Here is a 20,436-nt window from a genome sequence, read left to right as displayed (position 1 = left end):
TTACCTTGGCTACGGACTATTAACTCAGCCTGTCAATCAGAATGCAGACCCACGCTGCCAAGGGGCAACATGACCCTGTCGGGCAAGAAATAAAGAACCTCGCCAGATGCCTTTGTCTTTGGAAGAGCGGAGCTCCAGAAATGAAGAATGATTTGTGTCCAACCTCTTCACATCCAAACTTCTAGCCTTCTTAAGGTATCTCTGTTTTAAAGAGGCATTGGCAGAGTGAGTCATCTTATCTTAATTTAAATCTAAATTCAAAAGACAGATCTGTTTTGTTTTTTTTTAAGTTGACAGATTTTTTTTTTTCTTTTAAAGGAATCTTTCCTCTTTTAGAAAGAATGACTCACAAGAAGCCATCAATGGTAAATCAGTGCTGGTCTAGAATTGCCTTTCAAGTGAAATATTTTCTACCCCACACTCGCGTGGCTGGCTCGCACCTAAAGGCTTTAACTGCCCTTACAGGGCACAGGAAGGACCGGCCCATTGGTAATGAACGTGGACTTGAGAGCAGCACGTATCTCTCTCTGGTCACAATGCCTTGCTAATAACTTTTAGAACTGCTTGACGTCAGGCTGCACATAGACTGGAGATGCTACTTGTCAGTTAATTTGGCTTTTAATAATCCGAACATCCTGACTGCTCCGGGGTTTTTCCGCAGCCAAATTGTCTTGCCTATTAAATTTGTAATGTATTTAGGAAACTTCATTTTACATGTTTAGAAAAATGGCCTTGAAGACTGAGGGGTGCTTTGGCAGGAGAGCCATGGGCCTCCTGGAGCCGGGGGCTGACCCCGAGGCTGTCTGCCGGCAATGGGGTGATGGGTCCCGGGAGCCAGACCCCTTCCTCTGAGACTTACTGCGTTTCTGTTCAAGGCTTCAGAAGATTAAAAAAAAAATCCAAAATGCTGATATTTTTAGTTCCCACTCACTCCTTGACTATGAATAGGAATATGATTGAAATTTCCACCAGTCTTCAAAGCAGACGTATCTTTAAAGCAAATGCCAAGGGTTTGAAAACTCACTCTAGTTGGAAGAATGTTCCCATAAACAGAGAAGGCCTTAAAAAAAAGGACCAAAGGAAACAAAAGCCTTAGAGCTTTCAGCAGAGTCAGATGAAGGGCCTCCCCTCTACCTAGTGACCTTGCATGGGGACCACAGCAGTGGCTTCCAGCCTGAAAGGGAGTACGTGTGCCCTGGCAGAGAGGGCCCGCCCGCCGCCCCAGGGCCTCAGCTCCCTCCAAGGTAACTGGAGCACTTGGAAAACCAGCGTGGTGCTCCGGGAGGGGACTACAGGGACGTGCTGGGGTGGATTCAGGTATTTTCTTGTCATCTTACAGCACCAGGAACTGGAGGAGGCAGAGACAGAGAAGGAGGGGGAAGGAGGGGGAAAACTCAGGTAAGAAAAAGCATAAACCAAAGCCACACCAATGGAGCCCAGAGTCCGGAGAGCCAGCTCAGAGCCTTTTTGGCTTTTATACGTCCGTCATGTCCAGGACAGCCGAGTGTCACCTGCGGGCAGCCACGTCAGGACATGACTTGTACACATTCACTACCTCAGCCCTTTTGAGGAAGTCACCCAGAAGCTCATTTCAGCTGCCTGGGAAGGCTGCTAGAAGCTTCTGGACAACGACAGTTTTAATAAATTGGGGGAGGGTGGGACGAACCATAAATATCCAACAGAACCAATATCAGATACATCACTTTTTTTTTTTTCAGGTCACAGACAGGAGAAATGACCATATTATATATATTAATTTAAGAATGTGGAACTTAGGAAAAAGTTGCACACATCATCTAGAACCTGTCATGAAATGTAGTAAATGTCCAGCGTGTCTCACACTCTGGCATATCTTCAAGTCCTCTGTTCCCTTGTCCTCCCACCCCCACCCAACAAAACCCCAAGCTTGGATCAGATCAGCTGTCAACACGACCTGTTCCTGTATCCAGTCGGCAGGAACTGTCAACGCGGTGCAGCATGGAGCCAGCATAATCTGTAATTCACAGCCTCTCCCTTCAGCTGGGCCGTCATTGGCACTTTTCATTCCTTTTCCTAAGCCTTGGTCTCCAATTGCTCCCAGTCTCCTGAATGATTTGCAGTCCCCACCTGGCTTCACAATTCCCGGTCCTCCCCGTCCTCCTCCATTCCCCATTTCAGCCTCTGCCCAGGCAGCTAGGTCAGGACCCAAGGAGGCATCCTCAGTCTTCCTGCCCTCATCTCTCTTCATCCACACCTCGTTGGCAAGCACTGCAAGGTGCCCTCTGGCTCCCTTCTCCCTGTCTCCACAGACGCAGTGTGAGTGCAGGTCCCTGTCACCTTTGGCTAGATTACTGCAAAAGTAATGGCTTCCTCCAAACCGCTGTCCCTTCCTCCTGTCTGGTCACTGTCTGGTCACTTCTGAAGCCTTGCCTCACAGCCTTCTTTCACTCTTTGAATGAGTCACTGCCATAGCAATTCTCTTCCCAACAGCACCTCACCTCAACCGCCCTTAAGGCTTCTCTTACTCAGTGTTGGATGCCTGCCGGAGGGCCCTGTGCTGGTGCACATCCCATGGGATCTGGAAGTGTGAAGGATTTCTTGACCAGGGAGGGGTGGGAACCCCAGAACGCACACTTTTCCTCACCCAGTGGCAATCACATCCTCATATGGATTTCTCCTCCTTCCCTATTTGTCCCTCCCCCTGCCCATTCTTATTCTTGGGATCCCTTCCCAAAGTAAAGCACCTATAGTCAGCACCCATAAGGGAAATGTCCTCTGCTGGGTCAGAAGGTGAACATGGGGTGGGAGGGTGCACCTGGGGGCAGAGTCTAGGTACTGTTAATGTTGAATGAACAAATGTAATGTCCTTAGGCACCTGGCTTTCTTGAGTCTGGATTTTTTTTTTTTTTTTTAATGGAGGTACTGGGGATTGAACCCAGGACCTCTTGCATGCTAAGCATGCGCTCTACCACTGAGCTGTACCCACCCCCAGGCACCTGGATTTCTTCATACAGAAAAAAGTTCTCAGCTGCACACTTTATTCCATAATATACTCCCTGGCTCTCCCATATTTTAAGTGAGTTAATTCCCACATGACAAGAATGTTACACACCTCACAGAGCTGGTTACTTAGTTGGTGTGCACTGGAGTTTTTTTTACGGCAATTTTGCAAGAGTAAAGATGAATTCAAGGAGAAGAACAACTTCACTGTCATGTGAATCAACCTCTGCACTATCATGTGCACTATCAAAGATAAGCATATTAAGATGAATTAGAAGTAGGGTTCCTTCTGGACATATGCCCAGGAGCAGGATTCCTGGATCATACGGTAAGTCTATTCCTAGTCTTTTGAGGAATCTCCATACTGTTTTCCATAGTGGCTGCACCAAACTGCATTCCCACCAGCAGTGTAGGAGGGTTCCCTTTTCTCCACAGCCTCTCCAGCATTTGTCATTTGTGGACTTTTGAATGATGGCCATTCTGACTGGTGTGAGGTGATACCTCATCGTAGTTTTGAAAGTGGCCTTGCTTTTCTGTTGCCTCTTTGCCTCTGGGGAGCAACTTCTAGGCTAATAAGAAGCAAATTATGCCTACAGCATGGGTGCAGAACAGCAAGGGGATATACCCGGCTCCCCACATCTGGCCAAGTGGAGTTACTAGATTTCTCCCAGCAACATCAATCGATGACATTTCAAGCTGTGATTAACACCTCCACCCCATCCCAGAACCCCTCATCACCTCCAGAGACGAACTCAGCTCTCACCTTGCTTTCTGAATCACTGCTCATTTTTCTCTCCTGGGATCTGACTAGAAGGCTTGACAAAAGATGAGGGTAATTTATAGATAACTGAGACCTCGCCACCTAGGCTTCAGTCTTCCATTTAGGTCCCAAGGGAGGCTGACTTTTCAGACTGGCTAGAAACAGTTTCCTTTCTTTCCTTCTGACATGTTCAGCCTTCTCTCTCTCATTCCCACACCACGTGGGGACATGTTCTCTCTCTGACATATGCCCGTGTTTGGAACTTCATGGAGCCATGCCTTTGCAGGATGCTTGCCTGCAGCATATAGATTGAAGAAAAGCATTTTCTTTTTCAACCTTTTTTTCTGTCCTGGTTTGCATCTAGGTAAAGGCACATTGGATACCAAGCTGTGCCTTGGTACACATATACACTTTAAAATTTTTTTAAAGATAGTTATTCTTTTTTTTTTTCTCTTCATTTTTTGGGTGAGGAGGTAATTAGGTTTATTTATTTACTTATTTTATTATTTTTTTAATGGAGGTACTGGGGGCTGAACCCAGGAATGCTAGGCATGCACTCTGCCACTGAGCTATATCCTCCCTCCTTGTACTTTTTCAAAAATGAAAGTAGCTTTATATTCTGAGCTGTGTTTTAAAAATATGCTCAAAATTTTTTGATACTCCTCCCATCAATAGGTGGAAATTAGTTCCCCTCCCCTGGAATGTGGTCAGTCTATATTATCTAGTGACTCACTTTTAACAAACAGAATGTTCTGGAAGTAATGCTGTCTGGCCCTCAATTCTAGAGCATAAAAGGCATGTGGCTTAGTCTTGCTTTCTCTCTTTTGGATCACTGGCTGGCACTGGGTTTGGGGGCAGGTAGGGATGCCTCCAGCCCCAGTCAAGCCTTCAGATGACTGCAGCCCAGGGGCACAGCTTGGCCAAAACTCATGAGAGACTAGTCCAGAACCACCCAGCATGGCTGCTCCCACCTTCCTGCTCACAGAAGCTATGTGAGATAATAAATGTTTGTTGTTTGAAGCTGCAAAGCTCTTTTAAAGGTTGCCATAGATAAACAATACACTCTGCACTCAAGTTATTTCCTGTGGGGGCTAAGGTGCTAAGACAACATCTTTTTGTCATGTCAGAGTTGCTGTTAAAACAATGACCAAGGACAGGGGTTATTTAGGAGTTCTTAGTGTGAGAAACTTGGTCCAAGGACAGGTAATAGAACTCACTTGTTTTTTTGTTTATACTCTCTTTCCCCAAAAGAATGTACAGCAATTCACAACAGAAATATGTGCAAAGAAGCCATAAGAACAAATAGGAAATAGAAAATCAGGACCAAACCAAGGGAATGGTAATTACAAGCATAAGGACCAACATAGTTGCAACAGTTGAGACTTAACTATGATCTGAGCTTCCTAGCAACCATGGTGAAAGGGGAAACTTAGTAAGTTCTGTAGCCATTATTATTGGAAAAGAAACATTACATTTTTCTTTTTTTCTTAGCATCAAATTTTAAAACAAAGTTCTCTGAGGGACTTTAATATGGATGCTGATCTAGGTAAAAGACATAATTCTCAGTCCTACTTTCAGAGAGATTGTGTTAGCAAAATTCCTTCAGCTCTTACTTGTGTTCATTCGTGAAGGAGGAAGGAAAGTGTTAGAGGTAAGCGTGATGATGAATTATAGAAAATAAAGGGAATTTCTTTGACCTGAGTGCTGCTTGGATTTTTGAAAGTGGCATGTAAATGTATGTGAAAATATTTTTGATCTGAGCTGAAGCCTTCACTTCTCTTTCTCTTTTTCTGTTGCTGTATATGTAGCACAGAAGTACTTCTTGGGCAGCAATTGAAGATAGCCCAGTTTATCTCCCTGTTTATATTCCGGGTCTTGGCTTTGGCCTATAAAATCTTTCTGCTATCTTGGACTTTGCCTGAGAATGTGAAGCCTTCCGCCCATCCCATCCCATTCCACCAACTCCTGACCTCCTGTTATCTTCACCAGCCCCCCTGGACTTTGTTCACAGCCCTGCAGGGAGGCTGCCCAGGTGGCGTGATGCACAGACTGCGGTAGCTGGGCTGTGGGGACGGTTCAGGGGCCTGATTGACTATGCACGGCAAGCTTTCCAAGGGCTGCTGGGTCGGGGCCCTGCTTCTGAGAGCAAGCTGGCTGTGCACAGCATGGGTGGTCCTGCCCAGCTGGTCCAGGCCACCACTGATAAGGAAGACACATGCCCATGGAGCTGCAGGGCCCGGGCTAGCGTGAGGCACAAGCAGTGTAAAACTGAAGGAAGCGTCTCTCTCAGGGTCGGGTAAGGGCACCTTTCCTGCCTCACCCTGGTCCTATGCAGCTGTGTCTGTGATGGCTGAAAATATGAGATGAATTGTGCAAAGACACTGAGCACAATGTCTGGCTTGTAGTAGATTTCAATGTCAGTTTCCTCCTTCTCTTCTTCTCCATCACCTCACCTCCCCTTCTTGTTTTCCTCCTTTTTCATCTCTCCTTCCTCCTGCAAGCTTCTGAGAAGCAGGGCTGGCGTGTGTTGGGTCCATTTCTTTAAATCTTTGCCCTGGCTGTTTTCTCTGCTGGAATCCTAACCCTTCTCCTCTTTACTTTGTTAACTCCATCCTGTGCATCTAAGGCTCCAGCCTTTACTGATCTCTCTGCTTAGGTCAACTTTCTTGTCAGCTCTGTCCATTGCACTGTACAGCTCTCCCTTTTTATTCTTTCTTTCTTTTTTTTTTTTGAAAATTTCTTGTGATTTTTTAAAAATTTATTTAATTTAAAAATTGTTTTCTTTTTTTTTTTGAAGTACAGTTGATTTACAATATTGTGTATCAGGTGCATAACAAAGTGATTCAGTTATACATATGTATATATATCTATATTCTTTTTTGATTCTTTTCCATTACAGGTTATTACAAGATATTGAATGTAGTTCCCTGTGCTGTGCAGTAAGTCCTTGTTGTTCATCTATTTTATTTATGGTAGTGTTCATCTGTTAATACCATGCTCCTAATTTATTCCTCCCCCGCCCTTTAGTAGCTATCAGTTTGTTTTCTATGTCTGTGGGTCTGGTTTTGTTTTTTAAATAAGTTCATTTGTACTATTTTTTAGATTCCATATGATATTTGTTTTTCTCTGACTGACTTACTTCATTTAGTATGATAATCTCTAGGTCCATCCATGTTGCTGCAAATGGCATTATATCATTTTTATGGCTGAGTTATATTCCATTGTATAAAAATACCACATCTTCTTTATCCATTTATCTGTTGATGGACACTTAGCTTGCTTCCATATCTTGGCTAATGTAAATAGTGCTGCTATGAACATTGAGGTACATGTATCTTTTTGAATTACAGTTTTTCGCTGGATACATGCCCAGGAGTGGGATTGCTGGATCATATGGTAACTTTTAGTTTTTTAAGGAACCTCCATACTATTCTCCATAGTGGCTGCACCTCTTTTAATTCTTACCATATAGATTATTTTAATTTTATTACTATGATTATCTGATAAAAATAGATTTTACATTTATTTATATGACGACTTCCTTATGACTGTAACATAATCTGGTCATTTTTATATACCCAGGACGGTTCCTGGGACATAGCAGGCATGAATAATCACTGGTTGAGTGAATCAATGAATCAGTAAGTGAGAAAGTCTAGTTCCGTGAGTTGTGCCTGGTGTCTGCCCTTGCATCACAGCTTCTGTGTGATGAGGATGAATATTTGTATCTGCTGGGGTGTGCTCAGCACTGAGGAGACCATGGGCATCTCAGGCTGCTGGACGCTAGATGCCCAGAGGACCGGAGATGTCACCTCCTTGCGTTGCCCCCAGCAATGGCAGGGCCAGATTGGGCGGCCTCACAAACAAAGCACAGAACTCCAGATGCTTCTCCAATACTCGCCACATACCTGTGTTCATTTGCGAGGGCTGCCATAGCAAAGAACCATGAACTGGTGGCTTAAAAAACAGAAATTTATTTTCTCACTGTTCTGAAGGCCGGCAGTCTGAGGTCAGGATGTTGGCAGAGTTGATTTCAAGAAGGCCTCTCTCCTTGGCTTAAGGACGGCTGCCCTCTTCCTGTGTCTTCCTGTGGGCTTCCCTCTGTAACTGCCTGTGCTCAAACTTCCTCTTCTGATCAGGACACCAGTCATATTGGGTTAGGGCCCATCCTACCACCTCATTTACCTTAATTATCTCTTTGAAGACTCTTTCTCCAAACACAGTCACATTCTGAGGTCCTGAGGTTAGAACTCCATTGTTCAAAAACGTACGACTTTGAGGGGATGCACCTCAGCCCATCAGAGCATCCCTAAATCTCAACTGCCCCTTAGTAGCCGAGTGACCCAAGCGAGGTATTTTACCTCCCTGGGCCTTATTGCCTCATCTGGAGATGCTACAAGTACCAGCTCATGGACTGGTGCGAGGGTTGATGATTTAATACTGAATAATCAGTACATGTCAGCTCTGAGCCCCGAGAAAATGATTGTGGGCGATTTGAGTATGCGAATTGGTCTTTGCCCTCAAGATGCTTATAGGCTCCTTTGACTAAAGATAAAGCTAATAAATAGAAGCATGAGGCATTTTCCTTAGCAGGTGCTTTCTGGAACATGACTGAGGATGGGACAGTTAAGGGGGTGTAGTAACTGTGACAACCACACGTGGGTCTCGGGCTGGGCTCCTCCAGCCCCTCAGAGCTGCAGGGCTTCCTGATGCCTCTGGACTCCGTGGCTTCCCCACAGGTGCAGGCTGAGCGGGGCTCAGTCCTCCTCCCGCAGGGCACCCAGCACTCCGTCTCTGACATCATCACGCGGCTCTCCACGGACGGCCCCTCCCCCAGCGTCAGAGCCACTTTGTGGGCCACCCCCAGCTCTGCACTCCCTGTGCCTCTAGGACACCGTATATCTTACTTATATGTCTGATTTCTCTATTAGAATATAAGCTCCCAGAAGGCAGGGATTTTTGTCAGCTTTGTTCATGGCTCTACATCCACCTCCCAGCACTTACTGGGCATTCACTAAACATTCAGTGAATGAATGAATGAACCATGGCACTGTGAGCTCTGGACACCCAGGAACAGACTCGGGGGCAGGGATGTGATTCTTCCTGCCTATTGACCGACCAGCTCTCACTGATTGCAACAGCCAGACGTTAAAGGAACACCAAGTACATTTTCAGTCTGGTTCCATCAGTCAGTAAGTTAGTGGGCCTCCTGCCAGGATGGTGGCAATAGGTGGTCCCTCCCGGCTGCAAGGGTAGTAGTTGTAATAACTAACGTGTATGCTATTTAGACTGCTTATAATTATAATCAACTCATCTCAAAACTCCTACAAGGTAGGTATTATTATTATTATCCCCAGAATTAAAGCGTGAAGAGGTTAAATAACCACTCCCCAAACTACACAGCGAGGAAGCAGCAGATCGAGAAACTGAATTCAGATCCATCTGACTACCAAGTCCTTGCTTTTACTGTGAGCTCGAGTCTCTTTTTGTTTTTTTGTGGATATTTTAAGCTGTGTCAGGGACTGCTCACCAGATGGCTTTTTAATCTCTCTCCTGTTGCTTCATTATTAATCTCTAAGTTTTTTTCGTGGAGAGAAGAGCTGGTACAGATAGGAGGCATCTGCATGAGAGAGGCTTCTAGAAGAGATGCTGACATTTCACGTGGGCCTTGGGGGGTGGGCTAGGTCTGGGTAGAGGAAGGAGACATGGAAGCACATGGTAGCTGGAGGAACGACACTGGGACCCATCAGGCTGGCAGCTGCCAGTAACGGGATTCAATCGGACACATTCTGTGTTATCAGCAACACGTAGCAGTGAACACGATTCAGTCCAATATTTAGCTGCCAGTTGCTTCCTGCGTTTGTCTGCTCAGAAAAGGATAAAGAATGCCTTGCCATCTTCTATCTTCTGAAAACCCACACTGCACTGGATTTTTTGGTACTCTTTCTGGAAAAATGGTTGATGCTTCAGGCAGAGTTCTACACGTAGCAAAGTCCCACAACCTGGAAGCTGTCACAGGGCACGCTCACTTCTTAGGATGCACTAACCTGGGTTGGAGAGCTGCCCTGTGCCCTTTGACTAGGCTGTGGGTAGGAGGTCCCTAGAGTTGGTGTGGCTTCTGTGGAAGCTGAGCTCCGGGAACCTCACTGGTCTTTGCATCTCCATAGGATGGCGTGGAAGGTGCCTTCAGATGGGTAAACTAGATGGAGGCTGGAACTCCGCAAAGCTCATTTATTCTGCCAAGTATAAAGCGTTCTGAACTTGCTCCGCCCCTCCTATTTTCCATCTGTCTCATTATTCATCCCAGTAATATTTGGGCACTTTGAAAAGAGTGATATTTTAACATGAAGCTATTCCAAGAAGAAGGGAAAATATCCTCATTTGGCATAAACCAGTCATGCAAAGTAGCCTAAATAAAAATCAGACTAAAGGCAACTTAGAATATTATTGTACTTTCCCAGACTCCCGCCAGTCACTGCTGTCAGCTGTAGCATCGCTCCATCCAGGCGACAGTGGAGAGAAGTGGGGCTCAGGTTCTGGAGAGGCTGGACACACTCAAAAAGAATGGACATCCAAGATGCTGCCCGCAGGCTGTGTTCAAACCGAGCCCTTGAAGGCTGCACCAGGGCCCATGATGGGGCTTCCTCGAAGTGCATTCGCATGAGGTTCCCTTTGGCTCATCACAGACCAGCCCTTTGAGGACTCTGGCATTTGCTCTGTTTGTTTTGTTCCTGGGAGACTAAGTTCCGTGTGTGTGCCTGTGTGTATTAAGGGCCATTGTTAACGCAAGCCTACTTGAAAAACCAAAAGCACAGCAGCCTTCAGAATAGGGTTAACAGATCACTATTCTCATGCCGCTGAAGGTAATGGAGAAGTTTCTCTCCTTTCTCTCCATGTGCATCTTTCTTTTCTCTCCTTCTCTTCTCCCGCTCTGTCTCCTTCTTGCCCTCCCTCCTTCCTTCTCTTCTGCATGTGCCTTATGTTTGTTCGAGACTGAGGTGGGGGGGTCATCCTACCTTGAAGCAATATACAAGTCTAGAATGGAGGGCAGATGCCACGACCACCCAAGAAAATGAACGATCGTTTTTCTTGTTAATTTCCTCAAGTCATGGTTGAAATGGCATCACTGGACACATTCTCAAAATCCTCCCCTAAGCCTGCTGTGTTTGTGAGCCATTCTGAAAGGAGACTCTCAGCTGGCTATATTTACTCAAAGGTTCTATTTCAATCAGACATTAAGACGACTGGGACCACACCCTTATCAGACTTGTCACAAAGGAGTCAGACATGTCACCAGAGTCACTTCACAGCTCTAATTTCAAAGGTTGTGAGGATGGGGTTGGTAATACACCCAACTGCAGCTTTGCTTTGTTGGAGGGAATTCACAATGCTGCATGAAATCAGCACTGCTGACTTTCGAACTTCCTTTTTTTTTAATCCTTTGTTTTACCATTAAGACCGTGATCTTGCAATCTGTTTTGTTCTAAGAAATATTTCACAGAGGAAATACAAGGGATACATGGGTAAGTGCTGAGGTGTTCAATCTGTAAAGTTAGTTTTCCACTTAAGTTAGGGAGGAGACTCACATGATTTCTGAAGTGTCACATAGACCTCCCTTCCTTGAGATACTTTTGTTGATGAGCTAAGCTTCCAATCTCTCATTTCTTTACCTGAGTGTTTTCCAGTATCCCTCACAACTGATATTTCTCACATCCTTCTCAAAGAGCCTCATTTTCTCCTTACCTTTCCTCTTACCTCAAATTCTCAATCTTTCCTGCATTTGAGATTCCAAATCTCAGCCATATGGCTGAGTTGTATCAAAATCCTCCAAGTTTTGCATGCTTTTTATCCAGTAGTTCCACCAGAGTCACTTCTTCCTCTTGGTTTGTGCAGATATTTAAGCATAAAGGTGACCATTGGAGCATCAGCAATGTGAGGAAAATTGGAAACAAGAAGACATTTGTTGAATAAATTATGAACATTGATGAAGTGGAATATTATGCAGTCAGTTCCAATGACGTTAAAGATTGATGACATGGAAAAATATCCCTAATGTATTATTTAGCAGAGATAAAAAGAAAGTTATAAATAGTATTGTCTCATTTTATTAAAAACACAGTCAATGTCTTTTCCCCTAAAGACTGTTAGTATAGACATTAGATATAAACCTTTGTTTTCTCTGAATGAGAGGATTAGAGATGGTTTTTATCTTTTAGGTTTTTTTGGCTTATCTATTTTGTATTTTTACACTTTTGGCTTATATTTATCTCCATATATATATTATCTTTATGTATATATTATACAGCATAATTTAAATTTTATTTTAAAAATAAATGTTATCCTCATTATCTAATCTGCCACTTCAAGAAGTGAGGGCTAAACTAAGGAGGGCGTTGGAGGACTTGTAGAGAGTTCAGAGGTAAGCCGCAAAGATGGTTTTGGGGTGATGGGAGAGGAAAAGTGGGGTTGGGAAGAAGAGGGGTGCAGGCTGAAAGGCAGGATGAAAGGTCTGTGGTCTTCACTTCTCCCAAGAAGGCTAAGGAGAGATCTGGTCAATCTCTGGGTCTATGCAGGCTCTCTCATGAAGCAGTGACCCCAAAAAGAAGTGACTTCAAAGTCTGGTATAAGGAATGGGGAACAGGTTTCCTTTTAGGAAGCCCTGGAAGAGGTTGATGGAAGAGGATACCACGAGTCCTCTAAGGCAGGAGTTTCCATGTGTCTGGGATGATTTGCTGCTTTGGAAACAGAACAGAATCAGTGCAAAGAGTCAGATTTCTGCAGGGACAAAAGCTCTGGATCACAGGAAATTACCAGAGACCATTGCCAGGAAATTACTCTGGAATAAACAGAATTATCCAGGGAAAGTCCACATAAGTGAGTTACAACCCTCTTTCTAGGTTGTGGACATCAGTGATCTTTGACCAAACTGTACCTATGACAGACCCCAGACCAGACTGTCCCAGAGCACCAAAGGTGGGCAGGCCAATGGCTCTCATGCTTTTTAAGATTAGGAGAGGCTGGGAGGATTTGGTCAAAGAGCAATCACACTGACAACATTACCAGGGAACTTGGATTATACACAAAGTTTAAGAGATGGTTGCAATGATTTATCTAAAGAAATATTTGAAAGAAGAAATCAGGTACTTAACCCTTACCAGGCTGATGTAAAAGAGTAAAAAATAAAATCTTTTGAAGGGCAATAGAAAAAAAAAAGTCCAGAGACTTAATAAAGACAGTTGAATCATTTGGGGAAATTGGGAAAGCACCTGAAGAGAAGTTACAATATGAGAATGGCAGAAAAAAAAAAAGGTTTTTTTAAATGAAGAAGTAAAATCTCTACTCTCTGGACCCTAATTAACCCATTTCTAAATCAATCAGGTCACACTTCAGGAAAAATGCGGGACATTTAGCCTTAGCAGAGACTTCCTGGCAGGATAAACCACAGTCCGATCTGCTATGGCAATTCCTACATGTTTATTTGTTTTTTAAAAACTTTGGATGTCTTGAAAGTCAGCCCTGCTGCCCACACCTGGAGTTGAGAATGACAGCCTGAGTGTTGCCAGATTCTCAGTCATCAAAGAACTATTCCTTCCTGCTACGTAGATCCCTCTTAGAAGTGTGGGAACAGCCAACGTTATGCTTTAGAAAGAATTTTCAGTCATGGGGGTAGAAGATCAAAGAGGTTTTCTGTGACTGCTTTTCTTTTTGAACAGTGCTTCCTTTGACAAGAAAATTACATAAACCAAAGGACCTACTATATAGTACAGGGAATTATATTCAGTTTCTTGTAATAACATATAGTGGAAAAGAATCTGAAAAGAGAAAGTATCAATGTATGTATATGCATAACAGAATCACTTTGCTGTACACCTGAAACTAACATGGTAAATCAACTACACTTCAGTAAAAAAAAAATTTTAATTAAAAGAAAAGAAAAGAAAAAGAAAATTACATAAACCAGAACATGCTTCTTTCATTAATTTATTCATGTATTTAGTCATTCGACAAATAGTTATTGAACACGTATTAAGTGCCAGGAACAGTGCTAGTCGTGAAGGTTAAAGAACAAACAGTTCCTGCGGTCAGGAAGTCCACAGTCTGACCAAAGATTCTTGTTGATTGGGTACTTTTATGAAATGTACCAACAATGTCTTTGAGGTACCGTTTTCTCAATATGAATTAACTTTCCAATGAAGACATGCTTCCATTTGCACCCTCCTCGTCCACTCTCTACCCTCCTCCGTCCTCCTCTGCCCTGGAAGCTGGTCTGTGTGCCCTCTGGCTTTTGGTTGGGTTCAGCCAGTGCGAGGTGAGGCAGGAGATGATGGAAGAGGGGACAGGGAGGTTGAAGTGTTTATTTCCCCAGCTTCCCACCTGCTGTGTTTCTCTATAAAGACCAGTGGGGAACGCTCTCCAGACACTGCTCTTCATAACTGAGGGTGGAATGGCTCCCCACTATTGATCACCTGGGGTCCAGCACTATTCCTGTTGGTTTCCTAAACCAGCCCACACCTTTGTAAATGGTTCCTTTATTAAACTCTCTCTGAATTATCTAGCTTCAGGTTGCCATTTGTTTCACACCTTCCTGAAACAGAGCGGGGAGGGATATCGTCATTAAAGGAAAAAACAAGGTATCTGTTCTAGATGATTTCTGGGACCAGTATTAATTGAATACTTTGAGGAAGCCTTAATTCAAACAATCCTTATTCATAATTGTTTCTTTTCTGATATGTAAGTCAGTAGCATCCTGTGAGATGTTAGCAGATCATAGATTTTAAAGCTTTTCCTGTTTCTTTTAGCACCAAGGAAACTGTAAACCTACTAATTTCATGACATCATCTATTTCTCAGCCTTGGTGTTTGTGTAAGCTCTCGTCCCACAGCTAGGAAGAGTGGTGTCCTATCTTCAGGTTCAATCTGATGTGAGTTCCCACAGCAGATCTGGACCTCAAGCATCAGGACTTGGCATCGGGTTTGCTGCCTTCTAGTCTAGCTGTGACCTTGTGCCTCCCTCCTCATTTCTGTACCTCTTCGTCCATTCTCTCTGGGACTTGAAATCCTACTTTAACCAGTACCCATCTCAGGAATACCCCTCCCATAGGTGGCTGTTTCCAATTGGGGTACAGAGGCTGGGATCTGTCTCTCGGCTCACCTCCAGTGCTCACCAAAAGTGTGGTTGCATCTCCAAAAAGGGCTTGGTCCCCACTTCTGAGTCCTGCCTTCATAATTCACCACCCCTACCCTGTCCCTAAAGAGAAGGACACCTCTGGAAATGCCAACTAACTCATTTATTAAGTGGCTACTGTGTTCTAGGCTCTATTCTAGGTCCTGTGGAGACTGGTTTTATATTGCATTTAGAAAGTAGGAAAAAATGATTGAATCCTACTTTTGTTAACAAAAGGAAGAGAGAAAACTTACAGACTTAAGCCTTATTTTTAATTCATCAAGTTGGTTTCTTTTGTTTTCTTTTGAAAACACATCTACTGCATCTCCTTTTGTTTCTTCTTGTTAAAGATAGTTAGCTTTCCCTTAAGAGATAAGCAAAGAGTTATGTTTTAAATGATGGTACTCAGGATCTGATTCTACCATAATTCCAGAATTGGTGTTTACTTTCAAAGACCATAGGTCTAAAATATCAAAATGCTTCTTTCAATCTCTCACAATGTAGTTTGTGAGATAGATTCATGATTTTGCCCGCTTCTATACAACGAGGCTCTTTCTGTCTTTCCACTGGCGACACAAGCTGGCCTTGATTTGCTGAAATCTATTTAACTAATTCTTTTGAATAAAAAAGCTCACCCAATAGCTTCATTAAAGGTTGCATCCATTTAACAGATTTTAGTTTTATTTAATGAGGCTGTTCAAGAAAGGTTTTAGGTACAGTTTGGATGACATGGTTTTTCTTAATTGCTTAACTGATGATTTGGCTTCTACGACCATTTATTTTATTGTCTAAGGTCAAGAAAAGTGGTGTGGAAAGAGGCCAGATCTTCAGTCTGAAGGGTTCACAGGCTATTAAAAACATTAACAAGGCTTTACTGCATCCTCTAGGATGGAAATAATTGCTCTGTAAATGGGAAACTAGCCTGAGAGTGAACATGTCAAGGGTATCTAGTCTGAAGCTAGAAGAGACAGAAACAGAAAACACAGCTTCTGATTCGTGTTCCATTATTTAATCGCTAACACCACTCAGTTTTAGCTAACGGGATATAATGGCACATTTGACAGACACCTTCACATCAAGATGAGATAGGAGCCCTGAAAGTCTAATGTCGAACCCTTCTTCCCTTCTGCTGAGGATGTCACTCAAAATCTCTTTTCTCAATTCCCCTTCCCTGACTGATTATGGAATTCAGAGCCATTCCTACCACAGCCCACTACTCTCCCCAGGGTGAACCTTGCTTACCAAACACCTGTGTGTAAATAACACGGTAGTAATTCAGGTTGTGTTCTAAGTGCACCATAGGGATCTCACTATTGAAAGGAACACTGGAATAAATGCTTTGTAAGGCAGAATACCTTTTTTGTAATGTCAACAATAGAAATGTAGACAAAGCTTCCAATTTACCTAAGTTTAGATTTTTACATATTGGGTTTCATTAAAGCAGAACATATCAGTAAATGAAAATATTTTAAGCCTCAGCCCTTGGCCCATCATAATGGTTTTTTAAAAATCTCATTACAATAAAACCCATTAGTTTGAATAATTAAACAAAAAAAATGTTTTCTGCATGCATTGAAATCTCTGATTTGAATAGGGAAAAAGCACAACTGAATGTCTTGTTTTTAAGCCTCGATTTCAATCTTGTTTGAAAATGGCAAACAGTATAATGACTTGAGTGAGGTGGAAAGTTCCCTGTGGGGGAGGGGGAGGAGGATGGGGGTGAGGGGGGAGGAGGGTAGTGGGGGGGAGGGAGAGGGGTGGGGAGGTGGGGGAGGTGATGAGGAAAGACAGCCTACCCTGAGGGCTATAGAGGCAGATAGAAAAAAGCAGAGTATCCAAACCTTGGAGAACATGGTCAACGCGTACGACCTGATTTCAATCTTTACAACCATAGAGGTTTTGTCATCCCCAGTTCTACGAAGAGATGAAAGCTCGGAAGTGTTACATAACTTTTCTAAGGTCACACAAGTGCTAAGCAGAGCTCAGAATTCAAATTCACATCTCTGCCTGGCAAATTAAGTGCTCTTAACCCCTCCGCCTACTCGTCCGTTGGAACTTAAATTGTTGGTAATTGTACATTTTTGACCAACACAGATGGAATTTCACATGGTTCAACTAAAACCTCTCTACCATACAGAAATGCAAGCAGAAAAAGGTCAAGATGATCCAAGGGGACTTGAATCTGTTTGGTGGGACAGAAAGAGCCCAGATCACAGCCATTTCTCACCCCAGTCCTGCTGGCTTCACGTCCATCCCTCTGAATTTTGGATGTATCTGCACATCCCTCTTTTTATTCAAGAATCTTTATAGGGCACCATCTGCACACCAGGTCCTGGGAAAAATGCTGGAGGTACCAAGTGAGTACCATTTTGTCCTTGACCTTGAGAGGTCTGTAGTCTTACTCTTCAAGGAACACATTAAGAGTCGATACATCGCCCGAGCAGAAAAATCATTTCAGGGACGGCTCCAACAGCCTTTGTGCACGTGGCACTGGCCCCGCTGACTTAGCACACCTCCTCAAAGAGAGGAGCGAGGAGGGCTACCCTGCTTCTCCTTGAGGCTCTCCTGATTTGCAGTCTCTTCATCTTGGTGGTGAACGAAAGTAGCCTGCGACACATGGAGGAAAGAAATCAAAAGTTTAGAATCCAGGATGCGATGATACTCCTTCCTCAGCTCGTTTGTCACTCTTAACGACCCATCATCTCACGGCTCAGGGGAAACCACATCTCACCGAGGTTTATTTCCTTAGATGCCATAGTGTCACGATCTGACTTCTGTCCTGTATACTGTATTTTTAACATTAGCAAAATCCCAGCAAACAAAAACATTTGGGAAAGTCTGGAAGTAAATGAGATTTCGTTTACATATATCTATACACGCATGTGTTCACGACGGTGAGTTTACTAAAGTGAGCTGATAGTTTGTGTAGCCTTTTTTTTTTTCTTTTTTGTTGGCTTTTTTCTTTTTTGTTGATTTTTTCTTCTTTTTTGGTTTTTTTTTTCCTTTGTGGGGGAGGTAATTTGGTTTATTTACTTATTTAATGGAGGCACTGGGGATTGAACCCAAGACCTTGTGCACACTAAGTATGTGCTCTACCACTGAGCTATACCCTCCCCCTTTGTGTAACTTTTAAACAAGCAAACAAACTAGCTAACTAACCGACTAACTCAGTCATTTCCTCTGGGATATTCCTGCCCAGTGCGCATGATTTCACACACACTTCCTAGCCTTCAAGTGTTTTCCTTCAGAACATGGTCTTTTCAGATGGGTTAGGTCAGACATCAAATTTAGTCAGTTACTTGAGTTTAGTTTATAGCAGAATCCAAACTCACCTCAAATGTTCTGCAGGATAGTTTTTGTTCAATGGAGACAAATCCTTCACTTTGGGCTGACCCTCAGTACTATAAAACAAACCCTCACTTATCCTGAACACTGGAGTGGGATGTCACGGAGTTGCTAATTATTAATGACAACTAATGGCTGGTAGTTATTGATGACATTTGTGAGAGCAGGATAAAAATAATAATTATAATAATGTGAAGTGTCATGAACAAACAGTAATTGCGATAATGATTGCTATTATAATAATGAGTGAGAATGATTTTAGGTTATTAAATCAATAAGGATAATGGAAGCCTGCATGTATATATATGTTACAATTGTAGAAGGTTGCCAGATAAAGAGAATAGTGACTCTTCTTTTTAATTGAAGTATAGTCGATTTACAAAGTTGTATTAATTTCTGGTGTACAGCATAGGGATTCATTTATACATATGTATATAGTGACTCTTCTTTTTAATTGAAGTATAGTCGATTTACAAAGTTGTATTAATTTCTGGTGTACAGCATAGGGATTCATTTATACATATGTATACATATTCTTTTTCATTATAGGCCATTACAAGGTATTAAATATAGTTTCCTATGCTATACAGTAGGACCTTGTTTATCTATTTTATATATAGTTGTTAGTATCTACAAATCCTGAACTCCTAAATTCTCCCTCTCTACACCTTTTCTTCCCTGGTAACTGTAAGTTTGTTCTCTATGTCTATGAGTCTGTCTCTGTTTCGTAAATAAGTTCATTTGAGTCCTTCTTTTCCTTAGATTCCACATATAAGTGATATCATATGGTATTTTTTTCTCCTTCTGGCTGACTTCACTTAGTATGATGATCTCCAGGTCCATCCATGTTGCTGCAAATGGCATTATTTTATTCTTTTTATGGCTGAGTAGTATTCCATTGTGTGTGTGTGTGTGTGTGTGTGTGTATGTGTGTGTGTGTGTATCTCACATCTTCTTTATCCAGTCATCTGTCGATGGACATTTAGGTTGTTTCCATGTCTTGGCAATTGTAAGTAGTGCTTCTATGAACATTCGGGTGCCTGTATCATTTTGAATTAGCGTTTCCTCCAAATATATGCCCAGGAGTGAGATTGCTGGATCATACAGTAAGTCTATTTTCGGTTTTTTAAGGAATCTCCGTACTGTTTTCTATAGTGGCTGCACCAAACTACATTCCCACCAGCAGTGTAGGAGGGTTCCCTTTTCTCTTCACCCTCTCCGGCATTTATCATTTGTGGACTTTTTAATGATAGCCAAGGAAGAGTCACTGTTGACTGAAGACTTATTAAGTGCCAGGTGCTGTGCCCTGGGTGTAAGACACAGCATCTCCTTTAATTCACAGCAGCTCTGTGAGTAGGTAGTCTTGGTAGCAGGATTATCCTTGTTACACTAATGAGAAAATGGGGATTTAGAGCAGTTCTGCAATTTGATGATGATAACTTAATAACTGGTAAATGGCAAAGAAAGAATTTAAATCTGGTCTCGCTAATGCCAAAGTATTACACGTAATACACTTAAGTACTAACTTAATACACTTAACCAGTATTCTATAGTTAATTAAAACAACAGGTATATTCTGTTACCTAGGGCAACCCAGACAGCCGCTGAACCGCCAGGGACCCCAAGTACTGACAAGTCATCTTAGACCCAAGGGTCCCAGCTGGCATTAGGACCTGCCCACAGACCAGCGTGGTGACAACCCCACAAAGACTGGTCTGCGGAACTGTCCCTGGGAGAAAAGAGTATTTCTGTAAAGAGGAGGGACTTGGGTTACTGAATTGAGGATAACATCTCATAAAAATGTGCTTCCTTGGGGTGTTTTTGTCAGATGTCTGATCTAAGCCACATTTAGCCTCTTCGTCCAGACCAGCGGCAAGTTCCCTGCCCTCTGGTGACCCTGAATTGTGTGCTCAGAAAAGCCGATGTGTTTGTACTTGTCTGTGTTGCCTTAAGAATGCGAGTGGGTCTGGGACTTCATCATGACTACATTTACTAAAAACCGAAGTCCTGAACCCTTTGGTGATTTGTTTGAAATGTTGGCTGTCCTAGCTTCTATTTTTTGAAAGATGTCAGTTTTTTTTTTTTCTTATTTGACAAAGCGATCATAGGATCGTTGGTAAATATTTTATATAGCCTGGAGTTACTTATTCATTAACAAAAGTTATCAGTTTTGCAATGAATTATAACAA

General features: G+C 42.8%; 1 protein-coding gene and 1 long non-coding RNA gene across 3 annotated transcripts in view; both read left to right on the top strand.

Annotated features, from left to right (window-relative positions):
• Positions 1-20,436, top strand: part of ARFIP1 (ARF interacting protein 1) — a 1,058,373-nt gene that overhangs the window by 238,404 nt on the left and 799,533 nt on the right. The window lies entirely within an intron of this gene.
• LOC141579635 (uncharacterized) lies at positions 5,776-14,297 on the top strand. Of its 2 annotated transcripts, XR_012511428.1 has the most exons (4): positions 5,776-6,035; positions 6,639-6,678; positions 7,090-7,135; positions 10,201-14,297. It is a non-coding gene; the product is annotated as an uncharacterized LOC141579635 (long non-coding RNA). The 2 variants fall into 2 exon arrangements; XR_012511427.1 differs by lacking the exon at positions 7,090-7,135 and having other exon boundaries at positions 10,201-14,296.

Source organism: Camelus bactrianus, chromosome 2, assembly GCF_048773025.1.
Source record: "Camelus bactrianus isolate YW-2024 breed Bactrian camel chromosome 2, ASM4877302v1, whole genome shotgun sequence".
Classification (NCBI taxonomy): domain Eukaryota; kingdom Metazoa; phylum Chordata; class Mammalia; order Artiodactyla; family Camelidae; genus Camelus; species Camelus bactrianus.
The sequence above is the reverse complement of the archived record's forward strand: the minus strand, read 5'-3'. Positions and strand labels throughout refer to the sequence as shown.